The 25,478-nt window shown below is 40.8% G+C and overlaps 1 long non-coding RNA gene across 1 annotated transcript; it reads right to left on the bottom strand.

The window, feature by feature from the left end:
* Positions 1–18,459: 18,459 nt before the first annotated feature.
* LOC148045109 (uncharacterized) lies at positions 18,460–23,586 on the bottom strand. Its single transcript, XR_015697174.1, has 2 exons — positions 23,459–23,586; positions 18,460–21,215 (listed from the first exon to the last, which is right to left on the bottom strand). It is a non-coding gene; the product is annotated as an uncharacterized LOC148045109 (long non-coding RNA).
* Between the last annotated feature and the right edge of the window lie 1,892 nt (positions 23,587–25,478).

The raw sequence follows: 25,478 nt of genomic DNA, 5'->3' as shown, positions 1-25,478 counted from the left end.
TTAGCAAGGGGTTGTATACTGGCTTCAGAACTGCAACTCTTATATCCAGAATACTCTTTTCTCCTACCTGTCTTATGGCTCTTTTTGCAATGGTTGTTCTTTCAGAATTTATCACCCAGACTTGGTGTGGGTTGGGGACAGTGGACAGCAAAGGAACATATGCTCTTCATATTTGCTGCTATGTCTGAATGAATGCCTTTCCTTTATTGTTGAATTTGCAAGTGGTTTTAAATCCCAGGAACATTGTTAATTTTCTTCTTGACATGACTTGTTCTTGCCAAAACTGCAAAAAGTGCGTGAAGCTTAAGCTCCATGTCCTATTCAGTGGAACAACAGAGACTCTTGGGGTCTAAGCATATATTCAACCATGGCAAGGTTTTTTTTCTCCTAGCTGTGCAGTGGGGCTGGTAAATTGGGGGTGTTGTGGCATCATTTTACATGTTGTGTGTTGCAAGTTGATGGTGGCATATCAAGTATTATCCTAAAGACCTTGGTTTCTTCCATTTGTCAATAGAAATAATACTGTCTGGCATAGTCCAGGATTAGCAACTTTTGGGGTATAGTTTCAGGGATGTCAAATATATTTTAGTTTTATTCCTTCAGCCTTCTTGGTGGTTTGTATCATTCTCCCTTCTAGTTCTACTGCCATATCACAGAATATATAACACTATTTCTGCTGATATAATACAATGCATTTTCCCTTTAACATAGCTGTATAGGATTGATCTGTTAATTAAGAAGATAATTAAATTAATTTAAGCATCCTGTTACACAAATAATCTGTACCATACATAGTTAATTGCATAGCATATGTAATAATTAAGTGTAAATTATTATAGGCCAAAAGAAATGTCACCTCTGAAGACTCTTTGTTATCTTTGGAAAGCCATTCAGCTTTATATCTGGAGTACTGAAATAACACACTTGTCTTATGGGGATTTACTATGAAAAATGCTCAATCTTTGGAAGTGAAACATAAAAATGAAGCATTCATGCACTGAGAACAGAGTGAAGAATCTTTTGGAAGATCCATGATTTATTTCTGCAGAATAGACCTAGAATACAATACAGATATTTTTAAAGATATTGCTAAGCTTATGCTAGATCTGATCCTAGGATACACTAGGTGCAATTTACTGGTGTAATGGGAAAATATAATGAGACCAATGCTAGGATCCCCACAAACTAGCTTTTTTTAAAACCAGAACTAATACAGAAAGCTCTGCCAGCACTAGTCCTGAGAAATTGCTATACTATTCCAAATGCGGAATCTTGATGTATGTGTGTGAATCTTTACAAGACTCTGGCTCATTTGTGTAACCTTATTATACTCCTCTGCAATGCTTGTAAGGTTTTGTGCCTATAGTACAACACATTGTGCTTTTAATCCATTAATACAGCTCACATCAGTGCTGTCTGGGTTGAAGACTCAAAGCAGATGATTGTCTTTCCCAAGCCTACTATTCCCAGGGATGTGAGAACAAGTTGCTGACTTCATCTCCATGGAAAAAGCCATCATTTGAGTGGTGTTAATTTCCATGGCAACTAATTTATGGAGCGTCCAAATAAAAGCAAAAGACAATCAGGATCAAGATGGGAAGGAAGAAAATAAATGCCCAATACTGACTGATTTAAATAATAACTACAATGCATTCTGATATGTATGACAATACATTCTTCATACACATTAAACACATACTTGAAATGAAATATAATTATTTACTCAACAATTCTAACTTCATTCTTCATTTTGCACACAGCAGCTATCCAATAAAACGTCATTGATCCACCAGTTCAAATATATGCAATAAAAATAATGTCAGAATAGTATGGATATTGCTAACCATTCATTAGGATGAATGATTTAAACTTAGACACTAAATCTATATAAAACAAGGAAGAGACACTACAACATGGACATTTATACAAGATATAAAGAAATCTTGAATCATGGCAATCAGGGCACATTTAGGGTATGAAGGAACTTGAAAATGTCACAAATTTTATCACAACTTTCTCCAACTTCCATTTATCAGCAGATGTTCTAAAAACACATCACCTGGAAGAAATTTAGCAGGTGAAATCTTTTCAAACATGGAAACCGAAGTGCCTCTGTGTGGAGGTGAAGTGATTGGTATAAAACTGAATTAGCAAGTTTTTTTTTATTATTTCAAATGTAGATGTGCTGGCTGGAAAAATTGCAATCAGTAGTAATTTAGCTGATAGAAATAGTTCCTTTGAATCTTCAAGAAGATTTTACTTTTATTGACAAATGAAATTGATTCCATATCTGTAAACCTATGACAAATTTGTAACTTTGAACTGTGTGCATGTATGTATAGAGGATAATAGTGGCATCTCGATATTACACCCTTAAGCCATTCTTGTTCTCTGGTCAGGCAGATTTGACCCTAAACTGTCTTAAAAAAATCTTGTCCTGACTGAGAAATGTTGGCAAAGCTTACAACGTATTCACTCTGAACAGCAAACTGTTATGACCTTCACTGAGTAATTCCTTTTCTGCTTTCTCTGTCTAACTTTTCATTCATTCCAAATTCCAGAAAGCAATTTTAAATTGCTTTTCTTCTGTATTTAGGTCTTACCAGATATACATATACACATATTGGAAATTACACACACACACATAGCTGGATAGAGTAGTAGTTAAGGCATTCATTTTTGATGCAGGAGACCAAGATAGAATAGCTCTTACTACAAGAGGTCCTTGGACAAAGACCTTGCAATGTTTCACATGCTTACCTCCAATAGAAGTTTACACAAATTACAAGAGGCAGGACAGTCAGATGACAAATGGGCTACTGGGACAAACCATACATGGACAAGACAAGGTAACTTGGAATTGATGGAATGCTACTACAACAGCAGACCTAATGAGAGGGGATCAATGAAATGTATTAGGAAGCTATGGATGGACAGAAGACCTATATTCAGACTAACTGAGAAATAGCTAGTTACCCAAAACTTCAACATAGTGAAAAGGAAGCTGCTTTCAAACTTGAGACAGACTCAGGAAGATCACATGATCAACTGAATGTGTACCCAGCACTTGAAACTGGAATGTCACTGCCATCAGTTACAAAGCACAGCAATTGATATAAGGCATAAGAGCAAGCTACAGTCAACACTTAGCATTGTTTGCCAAGACTCAATAGGCAAGTAACATCAGATAGAATGCTATAAAATGCCAACTGATCGCCTCATGACAACCTATTGCCACCATAAATGAATGAATTGTAATCCTGGAGATCATGTAATCCTGGTTACATGATCAAGAAGAACAACAGTATGCACACCCCTCCCCTAGGAAATGGGATTAGAGGTTAAGAGCAAGACAATTTGGAGAGAAGTTAGTCAACTGGTAAAGGGTATAGAGATTAAGGATAACACTTGGCTATTGAAAAAAAAATACCAAGGACCTGACTCCATCTGAGGCTCTCAAAACTGCTAAACCAAGGGTCAAAGCATGAGCTACCAGACTAGGGAGATGCTCTAGAGCAACTGTGATGGCGAACCTAGGGCATATATGCCAGAGGTGGCACGCAGAGCCCTCTCCATGGGCATGAGCACTGACTAGCTGCTCTCTTCCAGGTTCTGGCACTCTGGTGCACATGCACTCCAGTTTCAGCACTTAGTGCAGAAAAGGTTAATCATCACTGCTCTAGAGAAGCAGTTCCTAACAAGATAAATTCCCTGTTAACCAAAAACCTATCCAAAGTGCATTATGAACTACAGTGCTACATACAACACATTAACAGCCACCAATAACAGAAATTGAACAGTATTGGAAGAACAAATGGGAAAAAGAGTAGATACACAACACCAGTGCAAAGTGGCTGCAAAGTGGTCTGAGTGCAGACCACATCCATCTTCCAGAACAGGAACCAGTCACCACTACCACAGCAGACATCCAACAGCAGGTCAAAAAGATGAAGGACTACACAGCACCTGACTGGACAAGTTCCACATCTACTGGCTAAAAAAAACCTAATTGCAGTGCATGATAAGATACTTGGTGACACAGGGCTTAGAATGCAGTATTGCGGAATAATTCTGCAGATTGCCAGCAGTTTGATTCTCACTGGCTCAAGGTTGACTCAGCCTTCCATCCTTCCAAGGTTGGTAAAATGAGGACCCAGATTGCTGCGGGAAATATGTTGACTCTGTAAACCACTCAGGAAGGGCTGTAAAGCACTGTGAATCAGTATGTAACTGCTATTGCTTTGCTATGAGCACCTAGCAGCACAGATAAACTGATTATTAGAAGCAGGCTTCCATGAGACTGGCTAACCTAATGAAAGGCAATGCTAAACAATGAAGCCCCCCACAAGGGAACATCTCCATCCAACACCACCAATAACCTGTCTCCCAAAACATGGAAAGTTCTATCAGGCAACATAGCCACCAAGCTACAGGACCAAATGGGCCAGTACATGAGCACAGTTCATAAGGGCATTGGGAACAACACCAGAGGCCCAAAAATAGATAAGTAGTCACCTAAGACTCAAGATGTAGACAGACCAATCTGAGCCCACCATGAATTGATTACAGAAAATTCTATTACTCAATGCCACATACCCGGATCTATGAATACCTAGTGTGGTACAAAGTAAAGAAGTGACTAAGTATCTTCCTCAAGAACTCAGTGAGACTGTAGAAGGTAACTGTGGAAGTCAACTCAAGACAGTTTACACAAGGACATCAAGTACATCATATACCAAAGCGATGTACTTTCCCTGATGCAGTTCTACAAAGTTTGGTCCCTCTCAGTCAGATCATTACAAGGATTGGATACAGATACAAGTCTAGACTGGAAATGACCGTCAACCACCTTCTCTACATGAATGACATCAAGGTATATGCTAACAGTAAACGAGACATCCACTCGCTGATCCACCTGGCCCAGATTTACAATGAGATATTGGGATGTCATTTGGACTGAGTAACTGTGGGAGTCAAGACAGGGAAGGTAGTTAAGACTATAGTATGTCTACTATAATAAGGCATAATAAAAGTATCTTGGTATCCCACAGTCACATGGGAACCATAATGATGAACCCAAGAGGACAGTAATATCCAAATGCTATGAAATGATAAGATATGACCTGAAGAGCCAGGTCAATGAGAAGAACAAAATCCATGCCATCAACATGTATGTCCTGCCAGTCATCAGACACACTCCTGGTATAGTGAGCTGGCTAAAGAAAGACATGGAGGCTGCCAATGTGAAGATCAAGAAGAACAAATTAATTTTAACGTGTGTGAAAAGAGAATGAAATACACAAAAGAATAACGCTGGTAGTTTTTTTGCCATCTTCTCTTCAATGCAGTTTGCCACACAGCACCATCCTCATCATCACCCCACAACTATTAAGGCTTATATGTCACTCCAATCAGGACAGGTAGCTCTTGACTTACAACAGTTCATTTAGTGACTGTTTGAAGTTACAACAGCATTGAAAAAAAATGATTTATGACTGTTTTTTACATTTATGACTTTTGCAGCATCCCCATGGTTATGTGATCAAAGTTCAAATGCTTGGCAACTGGTTCATATTTATGACCATTGCACTGTCCCAGGATCATGTGATCCCCTTTAGCGACCTTCTGACAAGCAAAGTCAATGGGAAGCCAAATTCACTTAACAACCTGGATACTAGCATAACAACTGCTACAATTCACTTAACAACTGTGGCAAGAAAGATTGTAAAATGGGGCATAATTCACTTAAATGTCTCACTTAACAACAAAAATTTGGGGCTTAATTGTAGTTGTAAGTTGAGGACTACCTGTACAATTCTGAGCAGTGTATATTCTATAGTTTAGTATGTACCATGAACTACAAGGTAACTCAATTGTATTAATAAAGCAAATAAATTGTGATCAAATTTGAACCATATTACCTTGCGTTGTAGGGTTTATCAAAGCTTTTTTTTTTGAGAATTTTATCCAAGCAATTTCTCAAGAAAATTCCTGATGCATTTTACTTTTCCAAAATGTTGCAAAAAAACAAAAACAAACCCAATCTGGCATCTAGAAACAGGAATTAAATCAATTTGTTATGTTGCATTAATTTATAAAATTTAAGACCTCAGACAATAAACATATAACAAAATTTATTATAAAATTTTACTTGATGATCTCCAATTTCTTCAAAACCTTTCAACCAAAAGGATTAAATGGCCTTTGCCACCAACAGTAATAAATTTTAACAATTTGCTTAAAATCTATGGAAAAATTCTAGTGAAACGTATTGCCACCTATTAACTTCCTTCATGGTCAAATTCTTTAATTACTTGCTGAAATACATTCAAAAGGAATAATTCCAATGAAAAATTGAAAACATATCTATTTAATAGTTGTTTCAGTGGATGTAGCTGCAGTTGGCATGATAAAATTCTCAATTAAAGTAATTAGTTGTGGTAAGATGCACAATGTTGAATATTTTGGATGCCCTTAATGGCAGGCATGGATACTCAGTAGATGAATTTAAAGTTATGTTAAACAAATTAATTTCAAGAATAGAGTGATAAAGTACATTTAATCTGCTGTTTGTTCAAAATTATCATTCTATTGACAACTTACTAGAATGTATTTAACAAGTGAGCTGGCAATGCTGAGTTGATTCTGCGCATGTGCGAGGAACATGTCTGCCGAGTCCACCGCTCTGGCGTCCGTACAGGGAAAACAGCCAAAAAAGGGAGAAATTGGCCTCAGAAATTGAACTGGAGAGAGGCCAGGGTCTGAGCAATTTCCTCGGGGGCCTGGCGCTGGCAGCAGACTGGAGAGATATTGCTCTCCAAGGCTGCTCTTTGAGAAAGACGCCGACGCCGCCCGGGAGCCGCTCGGAAGACGCCGCGACCCAGCTGATGACCCAGCTGGCCTTGGAGGGCATCGGAGAGCGTTCCGAGCGTTCGGAGAGTCGGAGAGCGTTTGGAGAGCGTTTGGGAGGCCAGGGTACGAACGACTTCTTGGGGGTCCGACGCTGGCCGCGGTCTGAGAGCCAGCTGGCCGGAGAGAGCTTCGACCGGCCGGAGAGAGCTTCGAGTGTGCTTTGCAGCTGTTGGGCGGGCGGAAATGGCGGCGCTTCGCTGAAGGCTCCGCTTCGGCGTTTTTGGACCTAGGCGTCTCAGGCATTGACAAACAACTCCGGACCAGCGTTTTGCGAACTTTTACGGTCCTAGCCTTGGCCCTATTCCCTCTGCTGACCGAGAGGACCCTGGTGTTTACTGCTTCCGGAGGATTACTGTTATTAAAGGAGGTGGGTGACTCGAACGAGGCTGGGGAGGCAAGGCAGCTTGTAGGGCAGCCTGCCGACGAAATGCTGGAAAAATCACGAGCAACATCTCCAACATCTCTAAAATATAATACAAATAACTTACCCGGAAAGCCTAAGACCCAGGGAGCCAAAAATAGATCAGCTGGCGCTAGGGACTACCTCTGGAGTAGAACTGTGGATTGGAAATGGCGGTGGCGCTCTGTGGGGGCTCCGTCGCTTGTTCCATTTTCTAGCTATGCTGGCTTGCGATGGGAGCGACCCACGACTGTGCACCCATCCCCAGGACTATCTTTGGGCCGTCAGGACGCTGCAGCCTCGGATTACGGAGGCTTGGGCGACTCTGGCGGATTCCGGGCTGCATCTTTTGTACCAGCTGTTCGGCGGCGAGGGGGAGAATATCAACGTGGTGGCAGTGGCATTGTACTTTGGCGTCCTTATCGCCTCCCCACCCCTGCCCCCTGTTTGCTTACAGGAGGATTGTGGAACTGGGGAGACCACCCCTGGAAGCCTGAACTCGCACTTTAAATTAACGAACTTGCGCATTTTATAATTTCTTTCCTTTTCTTTTATCTTTTTCTTCTTCCTTTGCATGGGTTATGTATGAGATACGTATGAGATGATTGAATGTCCCACTTTTTATGATCATACTGTTGTAAATTTTGTGTTTTTTAACTTTTACGTGGGGACTGTTTGGGGGAGTGTTTGAGTATGTATGATTCGGAGGACCTGCCGGGAGTTGCGGGGGCCATGGGGGTGGCTGAGGGGACCAGAGACACGGGAGAGGGTCGGGGTATTGCGGTCGTAACAGGGAGGGGCAGATACGGCGGGGACTTTAGGGCAGGCCATTACCGGGGAAGGAGGGTTCGCTACATCACAGAGATCCCTCCTTCCGGCCCTAGGAGCCCCACTCCAAGACCAGATGGCGCAAGTAATCAGGACCCTGGTCTCAGGCTGTTGTCGCTAAATGCCAGGTCTGTTGTACATAAAGCACCTCTCGTCCGGGACTTAATTTTAGACGAGAGGGCAGACCTGGCATGTATTACTGAAACCTGGCTGGGCCCAGAGGGAGGAGTCCCCCTTGTAGAACTGTGCCCAGAAGGATTTCAGGTGCTGCATCAGCCGAGAGCCCAGGTAAGGGGTGGAGGTGTGGCCGTTGTTATCCGGGAGTCGTTAGTTCCTCGTAGGGTCCCTGCTCCGGAGATTGTCGGGTGTGAGTCTTTGCTGTTAAAGTTGGACCTCAAGGGTCAAGTGGGTTTGCTGCTAACGTACCTGCCTCCCAACAGCGTTGCAGCAGCCCTCCCCTCGCTCCTCGAGTCAGTAGCCGAGCTGGCGATTGAGTTCCCTAGGTTGATGGTCCTGGGGGACTTTAATTTGCCGTCGCTCGGTGAAAACTCTGATGGGGCGCAGGAGTTCATGGCTTCCATGACAGCCATGGGCTTGACTCAAGTAATCCGAGGCCCAACCCATTCAGCGGGACACATGCTTGACCTCGTATTTCTCTCGGAGCAGTGGATGTGTGATCTTGGTCTGAGGGGGAGTGACATCATACCCCTGTCGTGGTCAGACCATTGCCTACTGAGGCTCGACTTCCGGAGGCCAAACCCCCACTGTAGGGAGGAGGAACCGACCAGGTGGTTCCGCCCCAGGCGTCTTATGGAGCCAGTAAGGTTCCAGACAGAGCTTGGGGTTATTCCTGATACTTTCGCCCACAGTCCGGTAGAGACTCTGGCTGCTGCGTGGCATTTGGCAGCGTCAGAGGCCCTCGACCGGATTGCGCCACTGCGGCCCCTCCGAGGCGGCGGATCCCGGAGACCTCCTTGGTTCACCGAGGAGCTCCGGGAGATGAAGCGCCGGAGGAGATGCCTAGAGCACCGTTGGAGGTCCGATAAGTCCGCAGCGAACCGAGCAATGGTAACCACCTGCACCAGGGAATATACTAGGGCACTTAGGGCAGCCAAAAGATCACATATAGCCTCCCTGGTCGCATCCGCTGAGTCCCGCCCAGCCGCCCTGTTTAGGATAACCCGCTCCCTATTGAACAAAAGGGAGGCGGGGGAACCCTTGCAGGGCAGAGCTGAAGAATATGCCCAATTCTTAGCGGACAAAATTGCTCGGTTTCGGACGGACTTGGACTCCACACCCGCAGTTCCAGCCGAGACTCAGGGGGATCAAGTTCAACAGCTCTGGGTTGAGTTTCAGGAGGTTACCCCCGGGGATGTGGACAAGGCCATGAGAGCTGTGAGTTCCTCCACCTGTGCTCTGGATCCGTGTCCCTCATGGCTGGTTTCTAACTGCAGTGAGGTGACACGAGGCTGGATCCAGGCGGTTGTAACCGCCTCTCTTCGGGAGGGGAACTTCCCCGCCGCACTAAAAGCGGCGGTGGTGAGACCCCTTCTGAAGAAGCCATCCCTAGATCCAGCTGTCCTTAACAACTACCGCCCGGTCTCCAACCTCCCCTTTCTGGGGAAGGTTGTTGAGAAGGTGGTGGCCTTCCAGCTCCAACGGTCCTTGGAGGAAGCAGACTACCTAGACCCCTTCCAGTCAGGCTTCAGACCCGGTTACAGCACTGAAACCGCCTTGGTCGCATTGATGGATGATCTTTGGAGAGCCAGAGATGAAGGACATCCCTCCATCCTGGTCCTCCTTGACCTCTCAGCGGCTTTCGATACCATCGACCATGGTATCCTTCTGCGAAGACTGCGGGAGGTGGGAGTGGGAGGCACCGTGTTACGGTGGTTCTCCTCCTACCTCTCGGACAGGTCGCAGTCGGTGTTAGTGGGAGGGCAGAGATCGTCCCCAAGGCCCCTGAAATATGGGGTGCCGCAGGGTTCGGTCTTATCCCCCCTACTATTTAACATTTACATGAAACCGCTGGGAGAGATCATCCGTAGGCACGGGATTAGATACCATCAATACGCGGACGATACTCAATTGTATCTGTCCGCCCCGTGCCAAATCAATGAAGCGGTTGACGTAATGGACCGGGGGCTTGAAGCCGTCATGGACTGGATGAGGATTAACAAGCTTGTGCTCAACCCAGAAAAGACCGAGTGGCTGTTGTGTTTCCCTCCCAAAAATTTGGCCACTAATCCAACACTCAGGCTGGGGGGTCAAATTTTACACCCCTCAGAGAGGGTTCGCAACTTGGGAGTCCTCCTGGATCCACAGCTGTCATTCGACCATCATATAGCGGCTGTGACCAGGGGGGCATTCGCCCAGGTACGCCTGGTGCGCCAGTTGCGTCCCTACCTGAACCGGGAGGCCCTCACAACGGTCACTCGGGCCCTCGTGATTTCTAGGCTGGAATACTGCAACGTGCTCTACATGGGGCTGCCCTTGAGGTGCATCCGGCGACTTCAGCTAGTGCAGAACGCAGCCGCGCGAGTGATCGCGGGTGCACCCCGATTCACCCGCATTACACCTATCCTCCGCGAGCTGCGCTGGCTACCTGTCGATCTCCGGATGCGCTTCAAGGTGCTACTGATCACCCATAAAGCCCTACATGGCAGTGGATCTGGATACTTGAGAGACCGCCTTCTGCCAATTACCTCCCTACGACCTATAAGATCTCATAGGTTAGGCCTCCTCCGTATTCCATCGGCCAGCCAGTGTCGGCTGGCAACTACAAGGAGGAGGGCCTTCTCAGCAGCGGCCCCGACCCTTTGGAACGAGCTCCCCGTAGAGATTCGTACCCTCTCCACCGTCCAGGCCTTCCGCACAGCCTTGAAGAACTGGCTCGCCCGTCAGGCCTGGGGATAAGGACCATTACCCCGCCCGAATGTTGTATGCATGTTGTTTGCTATTTTATTATGTGTTGTCGTCTTAGTGTTGTATTCCCCCTTCCCTGGTTTTCTGTGAGCCGCCCTGAGTCCCCTCAGGGAAAAGGGCGGCCTACAAATAAAATCAATTCAATTCAATTCAATTCAATGCATTATTTATAGAAATAGGAAGAGCTTTTTGTAAGCAATTATCACTAAAACAACATACTAGTGTATCAGAATCTCAAGTCTTTCCCCCTACATTTTAGTCACAACAGCAAACTACAATGGTGGGTTCTTATTGTCTAATGTGTCAAAGGGAATGTTTTCAATCCAGCTAGACATATTCTGTTTTTATCTTTGCTTCTTGCATCATTATTGGGCTTCTGCAGCGAGTCCCCCACTGTTTCAGTGTTAATTAAGAAGGACAAGGCTGGTGGAAGGGGAAAGAAACCTCTTAACGGCTACATCTCATACCAAGTGGGGAATAGCACAGCATACAGCTTTCAAGATGACACATTGTTCTCTTCCCCTATTTCACACAAAGGGGGAAGCTTGACAATACAATATCTAAAATTTTCTACAGGCTTGTTTCTCTCAAGACTATCCAAATTAATCTGTCCTTTAAAAAGGCGGACCAAGTGTACAGCGGTGGAACATGAGAAATTTGATAAGAAACTAATTGGCACAAAGGGAGAGAAATTAGTCTTCATCTTTTCCCCTTTAGCTTCCTTCCCCTGCTTGCCACATAATTAACAAAAAGATGTGTTCAAAGTGCATCTTTCCACACATCCACACAAATTTATAAAACTCTCACACAGAATGTTGGATTTATATCTAGGGCAGCCAACTTTAATAGTCTACTTTATTTGAAGGTCACTGGGTGACTTCATATTCTGCCTCTACTAATACAGTAGATGTGGAACATCGAAGATAATACTTCCATTAGAAAAGTTATCTAGAAAAGTATCTTTAGAAATAGTGTTTTTCTTGTAGCTTTTTTCTTAAGCAATGGCATATCAAGCCTTTAAACACAAATCTACTGTCTGAACATTTCATTAGATGGAAATCATGATTTGCGATATAGATTATTACTAAACACTGGGGGTATTTTTAAAATGTCAACAGGCTACATAGGAGCACAAATTATTTGGAAACTACCCAAGGTACAACTCACAATGAAATAAACAATAAACTTAAGCTGCCTATATGATGGTGTTCAAATATTTTCACATGCATCAATTAGTAGTGCAAGTTTAATTAATAAAAAGTAAATGCACTGAATATTCTGAGATATAATTTGTGGAAAACATTTGGCCGGTATATTTGTACTTACTAACCAAAAAAATTAATCAGAGCTTGTACATGAAATAGGTTTTGACTTTTATAATGAAGTCAGCATAAGTGGGGGAAATGCAGACACAGATGTACTCTTTATTTAAAGATACATTTACTCTTTCTTTTCTTCCTGTCTTTTCCTTTTTCCGATATTAGAGTAAGACTTGAACTGATTTTCAAGTCCCTGTTTAGTTCAAGGACTTGATCCTTGTCTTTAGTTGTGAATAACAGGCAGTAATGACTTCTTAATCAGTACATCATTCATGAAACTTAATGTAGTACAGTTGTTCAACGGTTCCTTCTTTTTTTAAAATTCTGAGATCTTCAGCAGTTTCCCCTTAAATCTCATAGGAGAAATGAAGGAGTCTAGAAACTTCTGCCCATTATTGCCAAAGCTTATGGGATTCCAGCCTTAATAGCAGGAGGAAGTTTATTTGAATGATAAATCAATTCAGTGTATGATGTTTATTATTGTGACTATTTTGTGAGCTGGGATGATCCAAGTTTTATAAAGTTGTAAGTAATCTACCAGTACTGAGCAACCCAATATGTCTTCTACAGAGTTTGTATTGAGTATATAGACTAATCATATAATATGTATGCTGGCTCTATAGAACTTAGCTAATATCAAACGTTTTGGTATTTTAAAAAATGAAACCAATATTGTGACTATAAAATTCTCCCATCTTTTCTTTTCCTCTGTGATACTGTGGTGATTTTATTACAATCTTCAAGATGGTTCTGGTTTTAGCTCCTGCTTGAAAAGCCAAGATTAAGTTACTAAATATTCTAGTTAGGAAGGAGAAGGGTGGAGCATGAAAGTGCAGCGTTTATTGTTAATATAATAACCTGGAATTTATTAAATTAAAATCATTAAATCTGAAGTGACCCTAAATATTGCATTTAAATAGTAATCATAATAGTTACTCTGTTAGTAGCCTGGATAATTGTAAAAATGGGTGCTGTTAAGGCAAAAACAAATTCCTTAAAGCCATGTTGCTAAGTTAGTCATGCAGCATCCAGAAGAAAAAAATTACTTATTAAAATAAGAAAATGTATTTTTACTATTTCACTCACAGATTTGTGAATTCCTTCAAAAACAAAGATTAATTGAAGTTCAGAGGTTCTGTGTTAAACACATTTACACACAGATATCAATGGTGTCAACATGATTCCACATCTGTAGAATTATCTGAGATACCCATTGTGGCCCTAAATTATTGATATGAAAATACACCTATATTTTCTGTCTAAACTTCCTCAAAAGCACCCACATACAGTCACAAGATAATAATAATTTTTAATAAAGCATTGCAGAGTTCTTCTGTTTATTTTTAGTCCCAGACTTCTATATGAAAAATGTTCTTTTGTGCACCATCTGCTATTTCACATCTTTTATTTGCAGGTTTATTGTAAAGACTATCATTTTCCCTAGTACCAATTTAATGAAAATCCTATTTGTAATCCTCAATTATTTCCCTCTTCTTCTAAGAGGGAATTTCCACCTCTTCCATTGCAACCTCTTCTCTCATAACGATCCAAAAAGACCCCAAGTTTGGACCTCAGAGAGATAAAGGGGTCTGAAAAGTGAAAGTGGTTTATGTCTTTTGTGTAAGTGAAAAGATAGGATTTGGGGACTGTACCTCTTTTTATTAAATAGTTTTGTACCCCAGACTGCATAATACTGTTTGAGCAATACAAGGAATGGTAGTAATTTTGTATAATTGCAGTATTATATCATATGGGTGAAGGGAAGATAAGTTTTATTTTATGCAAATGCTCTTCATAAGGAGTACCATGTTTGATCTTTTGATTTTCTTGAAGGTATGCACATTTTAAAGTGCAATGTTCTTTTTTTATTGTTGTTATAATTTGTTCACAAAGAACAGAACTGTCTTGTCACTGTGATCTAGATATGGGAGACTTCACAGCAAGCTCACTTATCTCTGTCATATTTACCTTCCATATTGAGATATCAAGGTCACTTTGTTCAGCTTCTCCGTTTTAATTCTCCACAAGACAGTGGATTGTGTTATATAGCACCTCCACTGTTAAAAATTCTCTACAAGTGGGCTGTTATATAGCACCTCTGATCAAGTTTATGCTATTCTTGCTCCGGAGGGATGGACAGAAACATCTAGCAATTGGCCATTGTGATGAACATACACAACATTTTGCTAAGTCATTTGTATTTCCCTGAGACTTAATTCTTAATGGGCAGAGTCTGGTGAGACATGATCTGAGCTTCATTTCTCCCTGTGGACTCCAATTAAGAAGACAGGATACAGTGGTGGAATTCAGCCAGTTCGCACCACTTCGGATGAACCGGTTGTTAACTTTCTGGGCAATTTGGTTGCTGAAAGAAATCATTAGGGCAGAGAACCAGTTGTTAAATTATTTGAATCCCACCACTGACAGGATACTCTGTAGCATGGGCTCTGCTGACATGTTTTGAGAGATGAGTAGCTGGATCAGCAAAATGCTCCACACCTCTTTCATAAGGAAAGTTGTTTTGGATGCCTTGAAAAAAAAAAGAGATTTGGCCCCTCTTGGAGAGATTTTTCCTGCATCTGGCTATACTGCACAACTATTGTCCTTTTTCCAGCCTCCTCTTTTTAAAACTGGTTTGTTTGTTTTACAAGTCTTAAAACCACCCAGATGGAAATCAACCCTGAACATCATACAATTCCCATCTTCATTAATTCAGGTTAAAATAAAACAATTAGCGAAAGAACTATATTCAAGAAGGTTGTTGAGAACCTTCTTGTGATCAGGTTTCATTTACAGTGTATCCTAGGGTAATGGATTATCAGAGTCCCTTTCAATCAGGATTAGGTTTAGAAGTATGCATGGACCTTGGATGTTGTGATGGATTGGTTCTGGTTCTACACTATCTTACTGATCCTAGTTGTCCTTACAGAGTCTTTCAATACTATTGACCATGGGCTGCTTCAATTGTTGGGTGCTATTCTACAATGCTCCTACAGCATTCTACAAAGGTGATACCAGTTGGTCTTGGGGTAGGTAGAACAAGATATCAGCCTAACAGTCTCCCCTGAACAGTGTTGGTCATCTTGCTCCTAATATTTAACATATACATGAAATTGCTGGGTGAAGCTATCTCTAAGTTTGGATGAAGTGTCATCAATGACACTCAATGTGCTGAAGATAGTCAGCTATAGATTTCCACTGCGAGTTGAGCAAGAGATACTGTAGAAATTTTGATCTACAAAATTTTTGGTGGTTACAGCTTGGTAAAGCTAAACCCTAGCAAAGTCTGTCCAAAAACCATCTTCTTCTCTAACTGCTGTAGTAGTAACTCTGAACAGGACATCATTTCAATGTAAGAATAACAGAGTTGTAAGGGACCTTGGAGATCTTCTAGTCCAATCTCCTGCTCAGGCAGGAAGCCCTATACCATTTCAGACAAATGGTTGTCCACCCTTTTCTTAAAGCAGGTCCTGATATCATCCTGAAGTCATAGCTACTGCTGGATTTGCAGGTGAAGAGATGGTCAGAGGAATCCTTACCTAGCTTTAGTTGCTATAACAGTCACAGCCCACCCTGGAACACGAAGCTCTGACGATAGTGACATATAACTTCAACATCATAGTTAGATTGGACTACTGCAATCCATTCTATGTGAGGCTGCAAAGCTGGTGTAAAATGCAGCAGCCATGTAGCACGTGAGACCCATGGCACCATATGACCATATTACATACTACAGTGCTGGTGTTACAAAGCTTGGCTCTTAGGTTCCTTAAGATCTGCTTCCTCTGTATCTCAGTTAAGATGTTTGTTTTCCATATATATTCTATTTTAAGATGGAAACCAAGAGGAGATATTTTTCCTTGAAGACCTAATACAAGTCTCCTCCACCCCAACATCACAATGACACCGTCCTTAGTATCATTTGTAAGACAGCTAAGAATGATCCCCCCCCCAAAATAGGGCCTCTGTAGAATAATGCTATAGTACCTACTGTTGGTGCTTTTAAATCTTATTTTATTTTAATGCAGTCATTATGAGCCTGTTATCTATTCTGCTATTCTTATGATACTGCATATTTTAGTTTTAATTACTGTTAACCAATGGGAATTATTCTTTGATTAGAATTGATACAAATCAGAGGTGGGTTGCCAATATTTTACTATTGGTTCGGGAGTGATCCCATGCACACTCCCATGCATGGCGCTTCTGCGCATGCACAGAACCGTCCAGGTGGGTGGGTGGGTGGAGCCTCGCACTGCCACTACTACTGGTTTGACCAATCTGGGCTGAACCAGCAGCAACCCTCCTCTGATACAGATGTTATAAAAGAAAGCGGGGGAGAGGCTGGGGGAGGGAGGGAGAGGGAGAGAAAGTTATACAGGATATATTACTGAAAGCCAATGGCATACATCAAAGAGAAAGAAACAACAATTGATGGACATTCCAATATCATTGCAACCATAATAATAATTAACACCAAGAAAGTGTGGATGCTACAATGCTAGAATAAATATGCCCTTGGCATAACTACTATGGGCACAGATTTAATTTACCACCAGGACTTTGGTAGGATTTCTGCTCTCAGTAAATCCTTCAAGTGGCCATAAAATAATACTGTGACTTAAAGCATTCATTAAGCATCAGTATTCATTCTATACTATTAAGATTCAAAACACTTCCACAGTAGAATGATCTCTTTCAAAACAAATTAACATAGAATTCCTTTGTGGATACACTTTAAATTGGCAGTTTTGCTTAAAACATAAATAAAAATAATATAACTACCCAGCAATAAAAGGTGATTTAAAAAGTCCTTTGGATAGCTACCTATGTTATATTACAATAGAGATCATGAAATATTGAAGAATAATTAAAAATCATAAAAGTACACCTTAGTAATAAAATAAGCTACATTTACTCAGGGCCTATCTTGATTGTAGAGAATTAGATTTTCTTTGTGATTTTATTTATTCATTCATTCATTCATTTATTCATTTAAAGTGCTTGTCATTTTCCAGTCTATAACCCCTCAAACTAAGATATACAAAACTGAAACAGGAGGCAGTATCAGTTAACATATATAGCCGCAATAGATAAACATTTAAGAAACAAAGGAACCTATCAGTTAAACAATCTGTTTCTGAAATCAAGTATTTGAAAACATCAAGTTAAATATAGAATTCTTAAACAATGCCCAAAGTTCTAGAGTTAGATGACACAATAGATTGAAACTTGAATTTCCTCATAATCTATCCATTGATCCTGGAGAAAAGTAGATAGACAGACACATGGTTGCCATGGTATTTTTTTCAGGCATTTTTAAGTTTCTACATAGAAACTTCTAATTTAGCAACAACAACAAAAGAGAGATCTATTGAATGTTCTCTATTATTCCAAGTTTTGTTTATGTTCTTGAGTTGTTTTCACTGAAAAGAAACAAAAAACCCCTCCATATCTTCTATCATCTATCTGTCTGTCTGTCTATCATCTATCCATCTATCTATCCATCCATCTATCTAAAAAATTAAAGGAGCTATACATGTATCTGGGAAATAATAGGTGGTACATTATTTTCAATCCTCTTATTCCAAAAATGTTTTTAAAATATGCATTTCTTCTTCTAGCTTAATAGTACTATTAGATTTTCATGCCATTAAGATCCTTTAAAAATTATACATAAACATATAGATACACATAATTATAATTGTGCTTTATCAGATGCTAGTTTAATTAATAATCCACATAGTTTATGACTTTCTGATCCAGTCTATGTAGAAAAAACCCCATAGTTGATGACTCTTAAGATTGCTAAAAGGGCCAGAAAAATAAAAGAGCTAGCATACAATGAAGAAAATATGAAAATCTATAATATAGTGTTATATAAATAACATAACCATTGAGTCTTTATTGATTAGCCCTTAAGCCATATCAAACTGCAAAGTTCCAGAAACAAATTATTACTAAAATTTGATAAAAGCAATTTAAAATGAAATTTGATAAAATACAATTTAAAATGGAATTGGGATAAAATACAGTCTAAAATAAAATTGGAATAAAATACAATAATTTAGGATATAGATAAAATATGATAAAATTATATTTCGGTGTCATCCCTGTACAAATAACATAAAAATAATGTAGTGTTACCATTTTCAGAACACTATTCATATAAATTAAAAACTATATGTAACTTCTGTATTTTCACAAAGACCTCTGTAAAATACGCCTCAAAAAATAATTTGATCCTATAATGCAATATTAAAATAATGTTCAATGTTAACCAGAAAGCAGTGGAAACACTTATTTTAGTTACATGTTTTCCTTTAGTCAAGCAACAAAACAACTGATAAGGCACACATCTGTTTATACCGGAGAGCTATGTGTGAGACAGGGACATGGGAATGCTGGAGTCTGTGGAACAGGCTGTGCATCCAGCAACTGCACATATTGGCAACCTCTCTTGCCTGTATCCTTGAAATGTAGGACAGCTGTGCAATGCCACCCACAAATGCCTGACCTTCGGTCGCAATCGTAATCATCCATTTCCTCCCAGGAGTGGTGTAGAGAGTAAGGAAGATGACCTTGATGAAAATATGGAGACTTCATGTACGGTCAAAAGGGTTTAAATCATTTTTTAGTTCAGAACAAATCAGGCATATGTCTCTCTGATTCACAGGAATATGAGGAGGAGGAGGAAAGGAAAGTACAGCACAATCAGACTTACATGATTATGTTAATATAGTCACTTTGGTCTCGTGATTAGGGCATCAGGCTAAATTCCATTTTAGCCATGAAAGCCATCTCGATGATCTTGGGCCAATCACTTTTCTCAGCCTAACTCACTTCACAGCGGGAAAATAGGAGGAAGAAGGTGTGTCGGATATGTTCACCACCTTGAGTTATTTGTAAAAATGATAAAGGTGGGATAAAAATAAATAAATCTCCAATTTCAATAAAAGGAGTTTTAGCCTTCCTATGGAGTAGATGTCAGGGTCTGGTCTACTGGTTTGTGTGTGTGAAAGGTCAAGAGAAGAATCCTTGAACATTTAGGCAAACCTAAAATCTCTGTCCATGGTGAGTTCTCCCTTCTGTGGAAATACTGGAGGTTCTGCCCATTGGTGGTGGTGGAAGCAGAGAAATGGTATCACAACACAATGCTCCTCAAATATGTGAACAATTCCCCCTAAGTGGAAGCACTTAGTTTTAATAGCTTCCAGATGGTGATGTCAGGAGAAGCCAACTGTGCTTCTGGAGGTGGGGGGGGAATGTTTCTAAAAGAACTGAGGCCACAATGGAGCAACATTATGCCCTGACCCTGTCTCCCCTGTCTCCTGAAATGGGGACCACTATCAGCTTTGTCATGAATGTTGGAAGAAATATCCATCTAGTTCAGTTCCAAGCTGGGAGAAAGGCACTGGAGACAAAATGGAGGCTGGAGACTGATGGAAAGATGGTTTAAAGATGGAGGAGAACCACACGGGTTCTTCTGGGCAGCTGACCACATGGAATTGAGAAGGGGGATATTTATACCTTATCTTGGCCTTTGCATTTGAGCTTCCTGTTCCTGTGCAAGAACATGTATTCTATTAGCTGTTGTCAGACTCCCATGGTCTATGTACAAATCCTAGGAGTTTGTCTGGGATACATCTGGTTGAAGTTTGAGGGTGATGAAATGAAGGGGTTTGTGATGGGTAATTCCTATTGTGCAGGGGTGGGCTGCTGGGGATTAACATGGGTATGGGCAATCCTCTAGCTAGGATTCTGCCCAGTTCGGAAAACCCCCAAATGCCATCCCTGGTTGGCCACACCCTTCCTACCCAGGAGTTTCCACATGCCAGGTAAGTGCAGGGTCTGCACAGAGGCTTGGGGGGGGGATTGGCCTACTAGAGGTTCCGGAAGTTCAGAAATGGGTCTGATTCCAGCCTCTCGAGGGCCTCCAGAGTGTGGGTGAAGCAGTTTTCATCCTCCCAGAGGCTTGAGGAAAGTCTCCAGAGCCTAGGAAGGACAAAAAACATCCCTTCATGGTGCAGGAGGCCGACTAGGCCATGGCCACCATAGCCATGCCCACCCAGCACAGGGCAGCGAACCGGTTGCTGCAATTTTTGAAGCCCGCTCCTGCTATTGTGGCTTAATGGCTTTGACCTAAAGGATAACCCCCTCATCCTGGAGCTGAAGTTCTTTTGTTTTATAGATAGGCTGGCCCAGTCTTTCCTAATGGGCATAAAATATCTGCTGGTGCTATTAAGAAAGTGGAGGTTGCTTTAAAAACATGTTTCTCCATTTTTCCCTTTGGGAAATATAACATTCTCCCCCTTTTTAAAATATTCCTGAAAATATTTCATTCATCTAGGAGAGGGGTGGGTGCTAACTTTCTACAGGAGGAACATCTTAGATAGAATGATTCTAGTTGGAAAAGGTGCTCCTGTAGATCTCTTAAGAGATAAACCATAACAGTTTTTACATGCAGTCCCATGAGGAAAAGTGCAGTGTCCCTGGAGAAAGGAGTATCAAGTGGGTCCATCTGATGAAAGGAGTGGTGCACCATTATGATGTAAGCCTAACACTTTTTCACACCATAAATCTTGTGATGCTATGGCAAGATGTTGCTTTAACCCTTTTGAGAAATGGAGCAGAAGCCTGCAGACGCTGTTGAGGGCCAGGGTTTGAGCATCTACTAGCAGAGGCACCTCCTGAAGCCCCAATCCAAACTGGGCAAAGGTGCTTCCAATCTGGATACAACCTGGACTTCCCCTTGTCTGTAATGTATCCCTATTTATTCCATCACTTTCAAAGCCATGCAGGACTTGGGCACTTCAGTCCAGACACTTCAACTAATGGAGAAAAAGAAACATGAATTACAGTGCTCCTTTCCTGACAACAGGAAACTGGGAGTAAGAAAGAAAAAAAGAACTGGCTGAAATGTTGCAAAGCAATCTCTATTTGTCAATCCCTCTTTCTAAAGGAAGTATTCAAGTATTTATTTCTTAGTATAGTTATATCATTTGCCATAATTGCCATAATTTCTTGGTTCACATTCCTTTTAAAATATAATTTGGCACTTCATTTCTGTGCTTTTTCCCACCCAACTGCAACAGCACCCCACCCCCACAACAATGCAAGTCTTTGTTAAGCAGGAGCCGAGTAACAATTGGGTTGTATAAAATAGCTTTGAGGCTGCTTTTTATTGAAATCCTTCCATCCATTCTCACCATGTTTGGCATGGCTTTTAATGAGCCTGCCTGAACTCGAGTAACCTCTCTGGCAATTTGTAAGGAAGAAAAATTAGACGGATCATTTTATTCCGTGGGTTGGTGATGAGGTAATTGGCTTTCATTACAGTATTTTCTTTTATAACTGACACATCTCAACTGGAAGATCCAGCACCCTCTGTGAGCTTATGAAGTCCTTCACAATTCCTGGTTGCCAAATTCAGGATCTTGTGACACTACAGGGTTATTTTTTTTCCCACCACTAAATTTCACTTTTAGATGTGCACTTTTTCTGTAACTGTCCTTCCTTTCATTTCCTCTTCCAAGTAGTCCAAAGCAGAATGATTGATTATCCTTATTAGAACACTTCCCCCAGCTAAGTCAAAATACATAGTCATATCCAACAACTGTCATGAAGTGAGAATAGGAGAATTTCAGGGTAACATTACAAATCAGTGAGTTTTCTTCAAAAGCAGAGTTTTAACCTTGCAGTTCATTTGTTTTAACCACTATCATTTGATTTAACAATGAATAATAATTTTGAGGTACAAAATTTCCGTTTTTTCCTGCAGTGGAAAATACAGCGGCTTAGATAATGGAAAGATATGACTGAAAAAAACAATGATGGGAGAAGCTTTTGAGAACTCCAGAAAATCATTCTGATAAAGCTTTTGTTCCATCTCATTTTTGCTTTCTATTGCTAGTAATCAGCAAGAACACAAAAGCAGGAGAGTTCAATTTTTGCTTTTTATCAGGAATTGTATTACATCTGCTTCATAAACTCGATAAACTTAATAATCTCATTGCCTGCCTTTGATGCATATTTTCCATTTGCCACCTAAAATCTATTTCCCCAACCATTCTCGGTACTCAAATGATAAAGGATGATAACGTCACCTAAAATATTTCAGCCAAATAGTAAATTTGTGTTCTGGTTAGCAATTGTGGATATAAAAGGGAAGATCACCTCCTGTTTTAACATTTCTTTTATAGCAGCTGTGTTGACTTCATAGGATGGTAATATGACACTCAGAACACTCTGAAGGAAGAATGGAATAAAAATGAAAGGAACAAATAAAAATAGATTCCAGGAGCTCATTGTTGAGCTTCTATGTTTTGTATCTCCAGAGAATGGAAAATGATTTCTGTTCATAGCAAGGTTATTTTACACTTCACAGTAGCAGAATAGGTGGGTGAAAAAAAAAACGCTTAGAACAAAATAAAAAAAACCTGAAACTCAATTCACTCCTGATTTTTGCTGTGCAAGAACCTGCACCAGCTCAATTTGTCCATGAACAGCTCCCAAAACATGGCACTTAGCAAATATTATACAACCCTTGGGATCAACATCGGCTACTTTCCTTTGTTTCATGTTTCTTTGCGTCCATATCACACTCTTCCATTTCTGAATGAAAGTGTGAATGTCTTTTGGAAGCAACCAACATTAAGAACATCGTCATATTACTAGAGTGTTATTTGTTTACAGCAATGGGGCAACCCTATGGCCACAAATAGCCATCAATTTTTCCACAGCCTTTGGAAATCTGACAATCGGTGTTGAAAATTGATAGTAGGTCCCTACTGTTCTGAAGTAGAAAACATTAAGCCCTGAAAAGTCTTATCATTGTTAAAACACCAGGAAATTATATATCCACAAAATTGACTCATAAATGTTAATGTCTCCCATTCTCTCATCACCTTTATGATCCACAGCCATTTCTTGCCTTCTTCAATTAAGTTTCAGCTTTGTCCTCCAGAGCCTGGCTCATCTCCAACTTACAAATTCTATTGCTTGTCTCTGACCTAAAAGTCTGTCTACATCTGTGAAAGGGCCTCCCTCACAGCTTATGGAGCTGTATACTTACATAATATCTATCTTATCTGCAGCCACTGCAGTGTTAGTAAAAGAATTGGAAACAGCCTGTCCTTGAATTTCTTCGCTTTCATGCTTCATTGGTATTTTGTATGCTGGTGAATAACTTTCCTTCAGCCTGTCTTTTGAAAGGACAGATTCATCTCCAGCATGAAGCATTGTAAACTGTCTGCTAAATCATGCATGGATAGAACATGACTGGCTGCCACCAATCACGGCGAACCTTATTCATTACATCATCATCAGACAAATGTTAACCCTGACAACCCCACTCTTTCATGTCTGGGCAGTGTTTCTGTGATGAAGAATGGCTAAGAAAGTGACAGGAATAAAAATGATGACTCCCAGTTTGATTGGTTGGTTGGTTGATTCTGAGAAGCAGTAGAATTGTTAAATATATTGTCTGTATATAAAACTTAAAACTTAACTTGAAATGTTGTACCCTAGATTCCAACAAGTGCTCATAGATTGCATGTAGAAAAATGGACAGGAAAGTGACAAAAAGTTAACCATTTATTTTACAATTTGTGTAAGATACAGGGAAAAATAAGATAATTTATTTCATCATTCCTTTGTAGAAAAAATATTAGCAATTAATGGATACTAGTATCTAAGCATCCCTTTCAAAGAAGACAGCTCCAAGTGCTATTAATTATCCATTTCTGTTATAATTCTGAATATTAAAAATATTTTCCTGAAACCATCATATGTACACCAGAGGTGGTATTCAGCAGGTTCTGACCAGTTCTGGAGAACCGGTAGCAGAAATGTTGAGTAGTTTGGAGAACCGGTAAATACCACCTCTGACTGACCTTGCCCCCATCTATTCTCTGCCTCCCAAGTCCCAGCTGATTGGGAGGAATGGAGATTTTACATTATCCTTTCCCTGCCATGCCCACCAAAGCATGCCCACCAAGCCAGGCCCACAGAACTGGTAGTAAAAAAATTTTTGAATTCCACCACTGATGTACATATACATGCTAAAATTACAAATCATTCAAAGGAATACTATAGTCATGGTAAAACCAATTCTGGCAAAATGCAAGTATATGCTTGGAAAAGTATGTTTTCCAAACATTGATTTAGCTGAACAGTGAGCTTGGATGGGTTAGAATATAAAACATAGACTAATAGAGTTGGAAAGGACCTTGGAGGTCTTCTAGTCCAACTGCCTGCTCAAGCAGAAGACCCTTCACCACTCCAGAACAACAGAGTTGGAAGGGACCGGACTGTTGGTTCTCTGTGAAGCTCCAAATGAGCTTGTATTGATATATTGATTGTGCAGGTGGTCATGATACTTCTCAGTGAGCTTAGCCTTGGAAGACCCACTTCTTCACAGAATTGAAAGAGCTAATCTCAATAGAAGAGAATACAGTTGCAAAAAAAAAAAAAGCCCTAGGCAGATTGCCCCCCCCCCCCCCCAGGACAAAGCTAAGCTATTTAAAAATTAATCCGGGCGGGGACCATTCCTGAGGAATTTCTTCTATCACTATCTAAAATACCAGCTTCAACTTTGCAAAAGGCTCCCTTTTCCAGCTGCGTCACAAGATGGCGATCTTATAGCTTTTGTGTTTGATGTGACGTACTTAGTCAGCCCTGCTCTCCTGAAGGCTTCTCCGTATTAACTGTTAAAAGATTAACTGAGGGGAGCAGAGACTTTGATTTTTGGCTTGCTTGATTGCTTGTCTTTTATTTTTATTCTGGAATGGCTCCCAAATCTAAACAGAAGCGCTTCCTTAATAACATATCTCAAAAAACTGCTATGAAGCCGCTACCCTTGCCTCCTACGCCCTCCACTGGAGATTTGTTAACACAAGAATTTCTTCTCCAAACGCTTAATAATTTTAGACAGGAAATTAATCAACTGATATCGGATTTATATGATCAATTTGATGCTAAAATTGCTCAAGCAAAGGAGGATATGATCGGAGTAATGACAGTCATGACAGATTATATTGCTGAAACGGAGGATAAATTGGAACTTTTGGAAGAAACTAACTTTAATTTGACAT

The sequence above is a fragment of the Thamnophis sirtalis genome, unplaced genomic scaffold (assembly GCF_051295495.1).
Source record: "Thamnophis sirtalis isolate CommonGarterSnake01/CBP01778 unplaced genomic scaffold, rThaSir2_p1.2 scaffold_6, whole genome shotgun sequence".
Taxonomy (NCBI): domain Eukaryota; kingdom Metazoa; phylum Chordata; class Lepidosauria; order Squamata; family Natricidae; genus Thamnophis; species Thamnophis sirtalis.
This window is presented reverse-complemented; position numbering and strand designations above follow the sequence as displayed.